The sequence below is a fragment of the Acomys russatus genome, chromosome 2 (genome assembly GCF_903995435.1).
Source record: "Acomys russatus chromosome 2, mAcoRus1.1, whole genome shotgun sequence".
Classification (NCBI taxonomy): Eukaryota; Metazoa; Chordata; class Mammalia; order Rodentia; family Muridae; genus Acomys; species Acomys russatus.
In genome coordinates, this window is record NC_067138.1 from 43,235,942 (window position 1) to 43,250,688 (window position 14,747).

The window sequence follows — 14,747 nt, forward strand, 5'->3', positions numbered from 1 at the left end:
AGAATACATGAGAAAGTCATATCCCACTCTCCACTCAACTGTGGAGAATGTTCTGACCATTGGCTAGATCTGGGTAGGGGTTTAAAGTTTACCGCCTGTATTGTCCTTGGCTGGTGCCTTAGTTTGAGCGGGACCCCTGGGCCCAAATCTACCTATCATAATGTTCTACTTATAGGTTTCTAGGACTCTCTGGATCCCTCTACTTTGCTATTCTCCCATGCTTCTCTCATTTAGAGTCCCAATAGGATGTCCTCCCCTCTGTCCCAGTTTCCTGGGACATGTTCATAGCAGCCTTATTCATAATAGCCAGAACATGGAAACAGCCTAAGTGTCCATCAGTAGAAGAATGGATAAAGAAACTATGGTACATATACACTATGGAATACTACTCAGCTATTAAAAACAAGGAATTCCCGAAATTTGTGGATAAATGGATTGAGCTAGAAATGATCATAATGAGTGAGTTAACCCAGAAGCAGAAAGACTCAACTGGTATATACTCACTTATATCTGCATACTAGCCCAAGTGGCATGTCCCACAAAAGCTTTCACTTAATATTTTCATTCTTAAAAAATTAGACTATAACCTATAAGCCAAATAAATATTTTCCTCTCCTAAGTTGCTTTGGTCGTAGTGTTTGTCACACCAACAGAAAGGAAACTAGAACAAGCTCTCAACCCTAGTAGATGGCTGCTTTTGAGGCGAGTCAATTTTCATTAAGGTGTGGCTCTTGGTAGGTTGACCATGCTCTAGCAGATGGCCTAATAGCCCAAGTATATATAATTAGACTCAGTAAGTTTAAACAAGGAGGAGGAGGAGGAGGAGGAGGAGGAGGAGGAGGAGGAGGAGATATTGGAAGGGAGGGTATGCTGGCTAGTTTTATGTCAACTTAATACAAGTCAGTGAAGAAGATGGAGCCTTAACTAAGAAAATATTTCTCCATAAGATCAGGCTGCAGGCAAGCCTATAGGGCATTTTTTTTAATTGGTGACTGATGTTGGAAGGCCCCTTGTGTGTGTGTGGGTCACCCCTAGGCAAATGATCCTGGGTTCTATAAAGAAGCAGGCTGAACAAGCTATGGGAGAACAAGCAAGTAAGCATCACTCCTCCATGGCCTCTGTATCAGCTCCTGCCTTCAGGTTTGAGTTCCTGCCCTGACTTCCTTCCATAATGAACAATTATGTGGAAGAGTAAGGCAAGTTTCTTTGGTTATGGTGTTTGTTACAGCAGTAGTAACCCTAACTAGGACAGAGGGAGATGTGGGGTGGTTGTCTAGGAGGAATTAAAGGCAGAGAGTGGGGGATAAATATGATCAAAATATGATATGTATATATGAAAATTCCAAATATTTAAAGTATTATATTAAAAAGAATGTTAAGAAATGAAGGAAAGAAGGTCCTTTGTTCCTCAGAACCAGCAACTTCGTGACTATCTTAACTTGGAGTTGTGTTTGTCTTATTGAAATCATTTTATACTAAAGAGTATACAGTGTTTATTTCATATATAATTTTCATAATGACAGTAGTTTAACTGATATCTTGTAGGAATACACAAGAAACACTAGATGTCATGAGAGAACCAGCTCCTCTGGAATTTAACCAGTTGTAGATGTGGAGAAACTGCTAGAACTCAAGGAGTAGCTACTGCACAGTTATGATTCTTGAGCTACTTGTAGCTGAATACACATAAGCTTACATCTATACTGGGAACTTTCCCATCTGAACTACGAGGGAGCTCTGACTAAGCTAAAGTCAAAACAAAACAAACCATTTGTTAAGGGACAGAGCTTTTACACACATGGCTGTGTATATACAGTTAAATTTTCACCTTGGAGGAGTGGTACATGGCTGTAATCCTAGCATTCAGGAGGCAGAAGCAAAAGCATTGCTACCATTTCAAGGTTGGCTTTGGCTATACAGTGAGTTCTCGGCTAACCAGGTCTCTATAACAAGACCCTTTTCAAACCAATCAACCGAAGAAGCAGAACAAAATAAAATATTCTCTTTCCCCAGGCAAAATATAGACCAAAGTTGTTTTTCTGAGTAGTACAAGATGGCTGCTCCTATGCAATGTGCTCTTGGGGAAGTGGAGGCCTGCAGGGAGGGCTCAAAATCAGCCAGAGAACACCCCTTCATCTCCTATAAAGATGTAGGGGTGACACTTTAAGCAAGCTTGGGCACTTGTTTGTATTAGTTTCTCTAGAGGGTAAAACTTGTCGTCAGAAGTTGTCATGTCAAGTTTATGGCAAAGCTTTTACTGCTTCTTGTTCCTTGTGGCCTGTTCCCTATGAGTAAAACTGGCAGGATGTTAGGCCCCCATTTCTCTGACATTTGTAATAATTCTCACTAACTTCAATTTAGAGCCAGCCTGTTTCATAATGAAATTGATCTTTAGAAATTGCAGTGCTACTCTAACACGCCTTGTTTTGGAGTTAATTCAAGCTGATTTCTTCTGAAAGCTGTTCAGGAAGAGACCCAGAAAGATTGGGAAAAAAATATCAAAATGGAAGAGAAAATAGATTGTCTCAGAGAGCAATTGGAACATGCAATTCCCACCAATAACACCTAAACAGTATGTGCCCCTTTAACCACATTAGCTCTGGGTTACAATGAACCACTCACAGACTACAGGTGACAATTCTGTCTTATTCAGGTCTTATTCAAGCTACCTTTGTAGCTTCCCAGAGGGTAAGAAGGAAAGAAAGTTCTCGGAGCCAGGATAGATAGACCATGTTCTATTTCCACTCTTTCTAACCATAGCTTTACCCTTAACCTTTATACTCTGAAGCGAGGGTGGATTTTTATGAGTTTGAGACCAGCCTGGTCTACAAAGCTAGTCTAGGACAGCAAAGAGTACACAGAGAAACCCTGTTCCAAAATACCACACACAGAGAACAACAGTAACAACAAAAACAAAATAAAACCCTTTATACTCTGAGAACCTTTGCTTCTTTAAAACTGTCCTACAGGTTTCAAAACCCTTGACCTGACTAATTTGTCCTGGTCAGGGAAACTAATCCACACCTACACCTCTCTGAAGGCCTCAATGAAACCAAAGCTCAATTCTACCGAAGTTCACCCTGGGGGACCATTGTGCTTATTGGGCTACTTACAGAACATAGGGGAAAGGTTATGGGCAGCAGAAAGAGGTACCCCCAAAATAGCTCCACTGAAAAGCTGTACCTAGCAGAGGTGCTATCCACATAGTAGAGAAGAAGATAAAGTCCTCTTCTCCCTGTCTTCCCTTCTCAAGACTCCAAGGCCATGCAAGTTAAGACAGTTACTGTACACACACTGTCAGCAGGTGTAACTGGATACTCTGCTGGGCATTTTTCAAAGCACGATCCACCTCTCCTTGTAGCAGGGAATGTGGGGCAGCAAGTTCATCTATAATGGTGCTTTGCAAGTAGATGCTGCTGGTGTTACAAAGATGGCAGTTGTTTGGCTCAGAGCATAGTGCTTAAATCCCAAATAGATACTTTCATCGTGCCTGACAATCCAGGAAAAGTACACATTCTATAAAGCCAAGCAGGAGGGTAAAAGTTTTCATCTTGGATCAGAATAGCCATTTGACTTTTCCCACAGAAGAACCTGTTATTTCTCCTTCAATTTTTCCAAGTAAGTTCAAGTGAGGAGGGCCATTTGCATTCTTTTTCTTCTCTACTCAAAGGAATCTAACTTGCTCTTTACAAGGCAAAAGGAGCTTATGCAAATCCATCAGTATAATTAAAGATAACGATTGACCCCAATTTTGAGTGAAAATAGTTACATAAAACACATTTTGAATTATTTTAAAATAGACTTTAGAACAGTACTGATACAATAATGATAATTTTTTAAAAACCGAATTGAAAGCACCCTTCTGTCTCTTCCCCTTGACATGTTTACACACAGTTGTGCATACAATTTATGCCATTTCTATTGCTTTTAGTGGAACAACAAGAAGATTATGTTTTGGTGTTGCCGCACTGCCAGCCTAGCTGTTCTTTGGGATGACTTGAGCACTGAGCTATGCAGGCTGGGCAGAGCAGGTTGGGATTGGCCAGTGTAGGAGGTGGAGGGGTTCAGCCAGGGCAGGGATTCTCGTTTCCATGGTTCATAGTTGAGGAATGAGGCAGATACAAGCCAAAGCACACATGTGGAATCCAAAGTTCAAGTGCAAAAAGGACCCATCAAATTAAGTGCACGTCAGAACCAGAAACTGGGGATTTAAAGTAGAGACAGCAAATAGCCAAAACACTAAGAATGTAACATTTATATAATTCCTGATTGTGTCATGGTTCTTCTTGTTGTAGTTTATTGTATATATGTGTAATAATATAAATGAATATATAAAAATAAAAATATATTTCATAAAAATTTAAAAATCAATCAAACAAACAAATAGTAGAGACAGCTTAAAGTGCAAGCAGGTTCTCACAACGCAGGGGTGCCCATGCCAACAATAGCTCCCATAATCCAAAAAAGAAAAAAAAAAAAAAGAAAAAGAACCAAGCAGTGGATGCTTGCTAGTGCTCAGCTCGCTTTCTCCATATTCCATAGTTTGGCTACTCTGCAGAGGGACTACCAACAGTCTGTGGAGTCTTTCCACAGCAGTTAAAGAAATCAAGGTAACTTAGTATAGGCATGCCCAGAGGCCTTTTCCCCAGGTGATTCTTGTTTCTGAAAGGTTGACAGTTAACATTAACCATCACAGGGGCACATCTCTTCTCCTGGAGGTAAAGTCGCAAAGCACTAGTTAGACTAGTTTATTTTTCAATAACTTCAAAATGATTCACCTGAAAAACTACAAGAATTTGTCCACTTTGGACATAGAAGTTGATCACTTTGGGGAGGCCTGGTGGCACTCAAAGAAAGAATAAGCAGGCTACTAAGATGAGACTTGATAGCCTATGACCACATAATGGGGGAGCAGGTTCCCCTTGGTCTTAGACCTAGGAGAGGGGAATAGGGTGAAAACGGGTGGAATGGAAGGAATAGGAGGATACAAGTGATGGGATAACAATTGAGTTGTAATCTGAATAAATTAATTAAATAAAAAATAAAATAAAACCAGTACAGCTGGGCACAGTAGTATATCCCTTTAATGTCAGCACTCGGGAGGCAGTGGTAGGGAGATCTCTGTGAGTTTGAGGTCAACCTGGCCTACAAAACAAATCTAAGACAGCCAGGGCTATTACACAGAGGAATTCTCTCTCAAAAATACCAGAACAAAAAGAGCATTTGGGGCTGGAGGGATGGGCCAGTGGGTAAGAGCAGTGGCTTCTTTTCCAGAGGATCCAGTTTCAATTCCCAACACCCACATGGTGGCTCACAATTGCCTGTAGCTCCAGTTCTTGGGCCTGTGGCATCTGAACATAGACATATCCGTGCAGGCAAAACACTAATGAAAATAAACATATCTTAACAACAACAAAAACAAAACAGACAAACAAACAAAAAAAGTACAGGTTGACATTTCAAGCCCTCCCTCGCATCCTGGTGGGTGTGGGTTCCCGTACAAATCTTCTGAGTCAGTATTATACTGCTGTGGGCTGCCAGCTGCTCTATGTTCTACTCTTGTCTTTCTTGCTTTCAGAAGGAGCTGATAATCTGGGTGGCTTATCCTTTTCAAACACATTCTTCTGGGTGAAGTGGTCTTGGGCTACTCTAGCTTTGTGCTCACTGAAGGCTATAGAGATCAAGTTCCACCATCAGCCTTGATTCCTTGGGGCCAGCCACTGCTGCTTTTCAGCTGAATATCCTCACAATAAAAAAAGATCGCCCAAGCCAGCATTCACCTGGCAAGTTTAAGAGGGACGGCACCCATTTAGGCAGTGTGCTTACACTATGTATGACTCTCAATGAAGTTTTTCTTTCCTTCTATTGAAAGTAGTTTTTTCTTACATAATATATCCTGTTAATGGTTTTCCATCTCTCCCCAACTTCTCTCCCACCCAGACACATCAACTTTCTGTTTCTCATTAGAAAATAATGCAGACAATATGGAAACAAATGCAGACAATATAGAGACAGGTGAATGGACTTGACTTCTCAGTCTTTACCAAAAATGTTCAGCTGTCACACCTTTACCAGGGCTGATTAGTATTAGGGACGTATTTATAGTAGGCCTTTTAATCCAAGTAAGTGCCTTGATGCTGATTCTCATAATTCAATCGTGCTCAGCCATCCTTCAGACAAGGATGAGGTGTTTCTGTTGGGGAGGGGTTGTTAATCATTTCCTTCTAGAAGAATGTTTGTATTGCATATTTTGTAAGGTCCTCTATGTGTTAAAGATCTAAAAGTGTCATTTCTTTTGTTAGTACATTGTTACTATAATAAAATACTACTGTCCAAATTAAAAAAAAAAAGAAAATAAACAGACTGCTAAGAGAATATAACACGAGGCAATAAATATAATAATATAGAGTAAATGATAAGATAAAGTGAAAGCTAACATATCAGGATAGGACAAAACAAATAAACAGAAGAAAAAGAGCCCAAGAAAAGGTACGAGAAACAAATATAGGTGGACAGATCAAGGACAAGAACAATGCATTTTCCCACTTAGAAATCCCCCCAAAACACTAAACTGAAAGCCATAATAGATATGTAAAGGAACAAAGGACCTGTAGAGTAAAGCAGAGAGAGAAACAGACAGACAGACAGACAGACAGACAGAGACCGAGACAGAGAGGCAGAGAGACAGAGAGAGACAAAGACAGAGAGACAGAGACAGGTTTTTTAAAAGGAAAAGCCTTGACATGACATTATGAGACACGGAACTTCCAAAGATTCCATTGGGTTCCTTTTCCGTTGGCCATCTACGGCTGGGCATGTGCGTACACTTAAGAGTAGTTTGTTTCCCCAGTATGATTCCTTCCAAAAAAAAAATGAAATTTTCATCTACAAGTAGTTATCAATTGGAGATGGCTTTTGGGTGAGGGATGGGGGCTTGTGTCTACTTCTTTCAACTCTAGGGCTCCGTCTCACAGAGGCCCTGTGTGTATTGCCTAAGTCCCTGTGAGTTCATATGTGCCTTGATCCTGTTGACTTGGAGGACCTTGTTGTCCTGATGTCCTCCACCCTCTCTGGCTCGTCCTTTCTCTCTGCCTCCTCTTCTGCAGGGCTCACAGATATCTGAGAGGAGGGATTTGATGGATACATCTCATTTAGGTCTGAATGTTCCTGTGTTTCTCATTCTCTGCATAATTTCTGGTTGTGGATCTCTATATCCCCCCATCTGCTGCAGGAGAAAGTTTCTCTGATTATGGATGAGCAAAGTACTCACTGTTATATGAGGAAATGTCATTAGTAGTTATTATATATTATATTATCTATAATATATGTATATATATACATATATGTACACACACACACACACACATATATTTAGAACAGCAGTATTTGGCTTTACTTTAGGTCCTGGATTAACTATTCTCAGATTCTTGGTCATCCCAGCAGTGTTGGATGTGGCTTCAGTCTCAGGGTGTGGGCCTTAAGTCAAATCAGATATTGGTTGGTTACTCCTGCAATCTTAATGCCACCATTGCACTGTCATATCTGGCAGGCAACCTTATAGATCACTGGGTTTGTGGCTGGGTTGGTGTTGACATTTTTACTTCGGTAGTTTACAGAGTACCTCACTGTACCAAAGAGAGTAGCACAGAGTGGTGAAGGGTCTATTTAAATACTAGCTTATCTTCTCTGTGTTCACTGCCTTGTATACACGTTGTCTTCACCAGTGGGGCCTTGCCATCAGTTTGTGGAAAGCAATTTATAGTCTTGGCAACACCCTGGGTTGTTTGGGGATTTCAACTTTGGCTAAGAACTCAACTACGTATGACAGAATCCTGGAACCGAAAGCTTCCTTCAGTGACAAAAGATGGCCAGTTAGTGTTCTGTCTGACCAATTATTTGGCAATATCATTTAGATTGCCATCATATATGTGTATATTTTAGGAAACTTCTACTGTAGTGTTTCTATATTACCTCTCAAATGGCCCTTCGATTTAGCTCTCTCCCCCAGATCCCCTGCCTGTTCATCCTCTTCCATCCCTCTGCCATTTGATTCTCCTTTTCCAGCCCAGCATATCTATGTGTAGCTAACTATTCTATTTCTCTTTCCTAGGGAGATGTATATGCTACTCCCCCATAGTCCCTTACTCTATACCTAACCTCTGTGGATATATGGATTGTAGCATAGTTATCATGGACTCAAAGCTAATATCCACATATAAGCAAATTCATATCATATTTGTCTTTCCGGGTTATCTCACTCAGGATGAGTTTTTTTTTCTCTAGTTCCATATATTTACTTGTAAATTTAATTATTTTGAGCAGCCTGGTAATATTTCACTATAAATAATGTATCACATTTTCTTTATCATTCTTCTGTTGAGAGACATCTGGGTTGTTACAGATTTCTAGGTGTTGTGAATAGTGTAGCAATGATCATGTTTGCATACGTGTCTCTGTGGTAGGATGAGCTGATTTGGGGTATATCCCCAAGGGTAGTCTAGCTGAGTCTTGAGGTAGATTGACTTCCACTTGCTGTGGAGCCGCCACATAAATTTCCACAGTGGCTGTACCGATTTGCACTCCCACCAGCAACAGAGGAATGTTCCCTTTGTTCCACATCCTCACCAGCACATGGTTTTTATTGATTTTTCTGGCATATGTGTTATTGATCTGACACAATTACACTGTTTTGACAGGTGTAAGACAAAATCAATCTCAAAGCACTTTTGATTTGCATGTGCTTGATGGGTAAGAATGTTGAACATTTCTTTAAGGGCTTCTCAGCCGCTTGTGATTCCCCTCTTGAGAATTCTCTGTTTATATCTGTACCCCATTTTTGTCCAAATAACAGTGTCGTTTTACATAGAGAAACTTTTCAGTTTCATGAGTTCCCATGTATTAATTGTTATTATTAGTGCCTGTTCTAAAGATGTTCTATTAAAAAAAAAAAGCTTCTCCCAAGTTTGATTATTTCTTGGCATTTACCCCCTTGGGGTGTGATTTCTTCTTGTTCTTCTAAAGATTTTTGGTATGCTGTTAAGTTACTAGTATGAGATCTCTCCAAATTTTGAATAAGAACTTAGTGGTATGAACTAAGTTTGGGCATATTGTTTTTATTTCAATATCATTCAATTCTAGAAAGTCTCTGATCTCTCTGTTAATTTCTATCTTTACCCACCTTTCACTCTGTAGTAAGTGGTTCCATTTCGTTTCCATGAGTTTGCAAGCCTTCTGTTGTTGTTTATTTTCAGCTTTAACTCAACCATGGTGGTCAGATAAGATGCAGGGAGTTATTTCAATTTTATTGTACCTGTCGAGACTTGCTTTTGTATCCAAGTATGTGCTCACTTTTGAAGAAAATTCTATGAGGTTCAGAGAAGGAATACTCTTTTGTGTTTGTTTGAAATGTTCTGTAAGTATGTTAGGTACATTGGTTTATTTTTTTAATTTATTTCTTTAGTTATTCACTTAACATCCCAATTGTAGTCCCCTCCCTTCTTCTTCCCCCTATACCCCTCCTTTACACCCCAGAATAGAGGAGTCCCCCCATCCCTCTGACTAACCCACCTCAGCACATCAAGTCTCATCAGGACTGAGCAGATCTTTTTTCATGGTGGCCTGGCAAGGCAGCGTCGCCAGAGGTAAGTAATCAAAAAGTATGCAACAGAGTCCATGTCAGAGACAACCCCTGCTCCCCTTACTAGGGGACCCACATGGATACTGAGCTGCCCACCAGCTATATATGTGTAGGGGGCCTAGGTCCAGCCCATGCATGGTCTTTGCTTGGTGCTTCAGTCTCTGCAAACCTCTCTGGGCCCAGGTTAGTTGTCTCTGTTGGTCTTCTTGTGGAGTTCCTATCCCCTCCAGGTTCTTCTATCCTCCCCTCACTCTTCTTCTAACATTTTGTTTATAACATCAAGTAACTCCAGCATTTCCCTATTTAGTTTTTGGATGACCTGTCTACTGGTAAGTGTGGTGTTGAAGTCTTTCCTTCTTAGTATGTGAAGGTCAACATGTGATTTAAACTGTAATAGTGTTTCTTTTATGAATTTAGGTGTCCTTGTGTTTGGTGCATAGGTATTAAGAATTGCAATGTCTTCTTGGTGGATTTTTCTTTTTGTGAGTATTTGTTGTCCTTCACTAATTTTTTTTATTAGTTTTGGTTTGAAGGCTATTTTTTCAGATATTAAAATGGCCATAGTAGCTTCCTTCTTGGGTTGATTTACCCAGAATACCATTTTTCATCCTTTCACCTATAGTGATGCTAATCCTTAATGTTGTGGTGTGGTTTTTTTATGCAACAGAATGCTGGATACTATTTTCATTTCCATTCTGTTAGTCTGGATCTTTTTATTGGGGAATTGACATAGTTGATAATGAGAGGTATTAATGAGCAGTGTTGTTGATTTTTGTTATTTTGTTGTTGTTTTCTCTCTCTCTCTCTCTCTCTCTCTCTCTCTCTCTCTCTCTCTCTCTCTCTTTCTTTGTGTTTCCTGTCTTTTTGTTTGTTGGTCTCTCTCTCTCTCTCTCTCTCTCTCTCTCTCTCTCTCTCTCTCTCTCTCTCTCTTTATGTTTCCTGTCTTTTGGTTTGTTGGTCTGGGGATATTTATTGTATTTTCTTGGGTGTTGTTCACCTCTTTAGGTCTACTACCTTCTGTATGTCCAGAACTGTAGATAGGTGTTGCTTAAAATTGGGTTTATCGTGGAATGTCTTATTTTTATCTATCTATAGTGATAGAAAGTTTTGCTGGGTATAGTAGACTGGGCTGGCATCTTAGTGTTCTCTTGGTGTTGTAACCTGCTTAAACTCTACAGCTCCTCCATTAAGATCTACTTTAGTTCCTAGCATGACTGTAGCTCCTTTGCCAACACCAGCTCTTAACATATTAGAAATCATTTTGACTCCAACTCTCCATTTTGATTATAAGGTGAAATTAAGTTCAAGTTCTCAGTACCTAAGTACCTGAACCCAGGAGTGCTCAATGCTTGATGCTTAGAAGAAAACAATAGATGATAAATGCATGTTCCACTGGGGTTAAAGATAAATGATGTCATATTAGAGTTAAGGCTGCAATATCCTTCAAGTTTCCTTACTCATCCTCCTATGTTTCTTATTCCCAGAGAGCTGGAAAGCCCTAAGTGCTCCCCTACCCTAAATCTAAGCCAATCATCTTAAAATGCTTTGTTTAGCCATCTGGGTACATTGTGCTCAGAACAAAATCGATTCTTCTTGTGTTTAGCTAATCAAAATGATGCAGTGTTGTCCTGCTCCTTGCTTCCCACCTGGTTACCTGGTTACAGTTTTTCTTATAAAAAGCCTGCCTTAGAAGCAGACCGACCAATTTCACAGTCTAATATCTGAGTTCTGATCATGGCCCTGACTGGTCAGTTCTTGTTTCCAATGTCATAGTCTGAGTTTACAGGCTGTGGCCCTGACTGGTCATTTCTTGTTCAGCATTCAAATAAACTTCCATCAATCTGAGTCTGGTGTTTGAATGGTAGTCAGTATTTGACTATTTCTGAACCAGAACATTAGAATCTATAGAATATCTATCATGGTCCTTCTGCCTCCTCCTCCTCCTCCTCCTCCTCCTCCTCCTCCTTCTTCTTCTTTTTTGTTGTTGTTTTGTTTTGTTTAATTCATTTTTCTTTATTTTTTAATTTTATTTTTTATTTAATTAATTTATTCAGATTACATCTCAATTATTATCCCATTCCTTGTATCCTCCTGTTCCCCCTTCCCTCCCACTTTCACGCTATTCCCTAAAGTCTCCATTTAGAAGTCCTGTGTTAGTCTAATAGGTAAGTCTTTGTATGTTGCTTTGTCTTTTCTCCTTGCAGCTTTTGATAATCTTTCTTTGTTCTGTATGCTCAATGCATTGGTTATTGTGTATCTAGGGGACTTTCTTTTCTGGTTGAGTCTATTTGGTGTTCTGTATGCTCATGTACCTTGATAGGCATCTCCTTCTTTATGTTAGTGAAATTTTCTCCCATGATTTTCTGCATCTTTGACCTTTGTTTCTTTTCATTTCTCTATTCTTATTATTCTTAGATTTTTGCCTTTTCATAGTGTCCCAGATTTCCTGGATGTTTTTTGCAAGGATAATTGTAGAGTTAAAATTTTCTTTACCTAAGGTGTCCATTTCTTCTATCATTCCTGAGATTCTTTCTTCCATTTCTTGTATTCTGTTGGTGAGACTGGTCTCTGAGATTGCTGTTCAAGTTCCTAGATTTTTCATTTCCCCATTTACTTAAGTTTCTGTTTCTTTATTGATACTATTTTCACTTTCAAGCCCTGCAACATTTTCTTCATCTCCTTCCACTCTTTGTATGTGCTCTGATAGACTTCTCTAAGGTTGTGGTACTTTCCTCTCTAAGGACCTGTATCATATCCACAAAGACTGTCTTAAGGTCTTTTCCTTGTGCTTCAACTGCATTGACTATTGTTGGGCTCTAGTGGAGACATGCTGGACTCTGTATCAGGTCAGTTCAGTAACCTGAGATGGAGGTGTGGAGCTGGCAGAAAGGAAGACTCTGACCATGATGGAGTTCAAGCAAGTGGGCCCCAAATAGCTTGAACCATCTTTATTTATACAAAATTTTAAAGCATTCAAAGATAATCAGTATCAGATTTACCCAAAATTCTCAATAAGCACTTTTAAGTTTCTCTTGTTCCTTTGTTGTCAGGGATTAAACTTTACTCATATCTAGGTAGTATAGTATTATAATACAAATGATTATGTCAGATCTAGGCATACCTAAATATATCAAGCTAAATGATAATATCTCAGCAGGCACAACCAGTCTGATTTGTGTGCAGGCTGGTAGCAGACATGTTTTTTCAAACAAAGTAAAAGCAATTAAAATCCAAGTGAAAACTTTAATAGCAATATAACATTTGTATGTTATCACAGTCTAATTTGATATGCTCACAATAGGTTTTAAGTTGTCTTATACACCATTTTTAGCTGTCTAATTTACAGTATGGTCTTATCCTATAAAGCTTTTCCATTGAACAAAAATGAACAGTTAACATTTTTAATCAATCCATACCATTTTTTCCTTTTTTTCTATTTTAATTTTATTAATTTATTCATATAACATCTCAGTGGTTATCCCCTCCCTTGCATCCTCCCATTCCTCCCTCCCTCCCATTTTCCCCTTACTCCCCTCCCCTATGACTGTAACTGAGGGGGCCTTCCTCCCCATGTATATGCTCATAGGGTATCAAGTCTCTTCTTGGTAGCCTATGGACAGGACATTCCCCACAGTTGAGTGGAGAGTGGGGTATGACTTTCACACATACTCTGATGCCTCATATTTGACCAAGTCCCCTGAATGGGGAGACCTGGTAGCATTCAGGGGAAGGATAGCAGGCTACCATTTTTCCCTTTTATATATAAGCTCTTATTTAAAGCAAGCATGAATTTATCCAACTTATATTTCTTTTTATGAGCACAGGAAATTTACTTACTAGTTTGTCCTAAAAATGAACTAACTTATCCTGAGGATGAACTCTTTACTGTTGACCTATAGGCTCTATTTCTTTAGGCCCTATCTTCTCTTAGCTGTTTTTGAACTTTCCCTTAGTCCAATGAATTGGCATACTTATGTCCTCAGAAGAAGCAGTTGACATTCTTAAGCCCTTTCTTTTTCCATCATATGTTCCTATCAATTTTTAAGGCCACCTACTAAGGAATCTTTTTCAAAGGTCTTACTCAATCATGGCTTTACTTAACCTTTAAGTAAGCAAGACTCATAGACCCATCTCCTGAGGATTGATGCAGTTGTTCTGGCTATCATTCCCTCTGGTACTTGGCTGGTCTTCCCCAAGGGCCCTGCCTCGAGGAGGTCACTCACAGAACACTCGTGCACATGCACTTTTTCTAGGAGATGCAACATGACTCCTGCCAGAGACATATTTTTATGATTGTTATTGATTGAGGTTTTATGTTGCCATTTGGGTTTCAGAAGATTTTAATTCTAGTTGCTGATACCTTGGCTTTTTCTTGTCTGGTAGGTGTTTTCTTCCTTGGTTTCTGTTGACCTCTCTGGTTTTAGGAAAGTATGGTGACTGTGTCTTGCCTGACATAGCATTCTTCTGGTATCCTGATAGGTTGGCCACTTGGGTTTCTGGGTCAAGTGCGTTTCCAGGTATTGGGACCTGATACTTAAGAATGGGGATGGGCTAAGAGTGGGTGGTCCGAGGTGATCCACAGAAAGAAGGAAAACAAGGTATTCCACCAGGATCTGCTCAGTATCCTAAGAAGTGGGGGTGGGGTGCTAATAGTGAGGCAAGGCCTCAGCAAGTAGTGGGGATGAAACGGGGCACTGGATATGGACATGAAGAAGAAGAGTAAAGATCTGAAACTAGCCTAGCTGCTTTGCTGGCTTCCTTGCTTCTCTGGCAAGCTTGGATGGTGAGTTTCTAGAAAATGCCTGCTGGGGTTGGGTAATGGGATGGTTGTGAGTTGGGAGGGAGGTTCAAAGAGAGTATCTATCTGATTTGCTGGAGATGAGGCAAAGAGGTGAAGCCCCAGCAGCTGGTCTGCAATGGAGATGGGTTGAATGTGACTCAGGGATTTAGATTTGGAGAAGATCTGCAGTTTCCCCTACCCAGTGGCCTTTGGGTTCCCAGAGAATGCTGGCTGGAGATGGGGACTGGGATGAAGCAAGGAGTACGGGGGACAAAGATTGGAGGGGAAGATCTGTGTGACCCACAGGAGAAGAAGCAGGTAGGGAGGTGA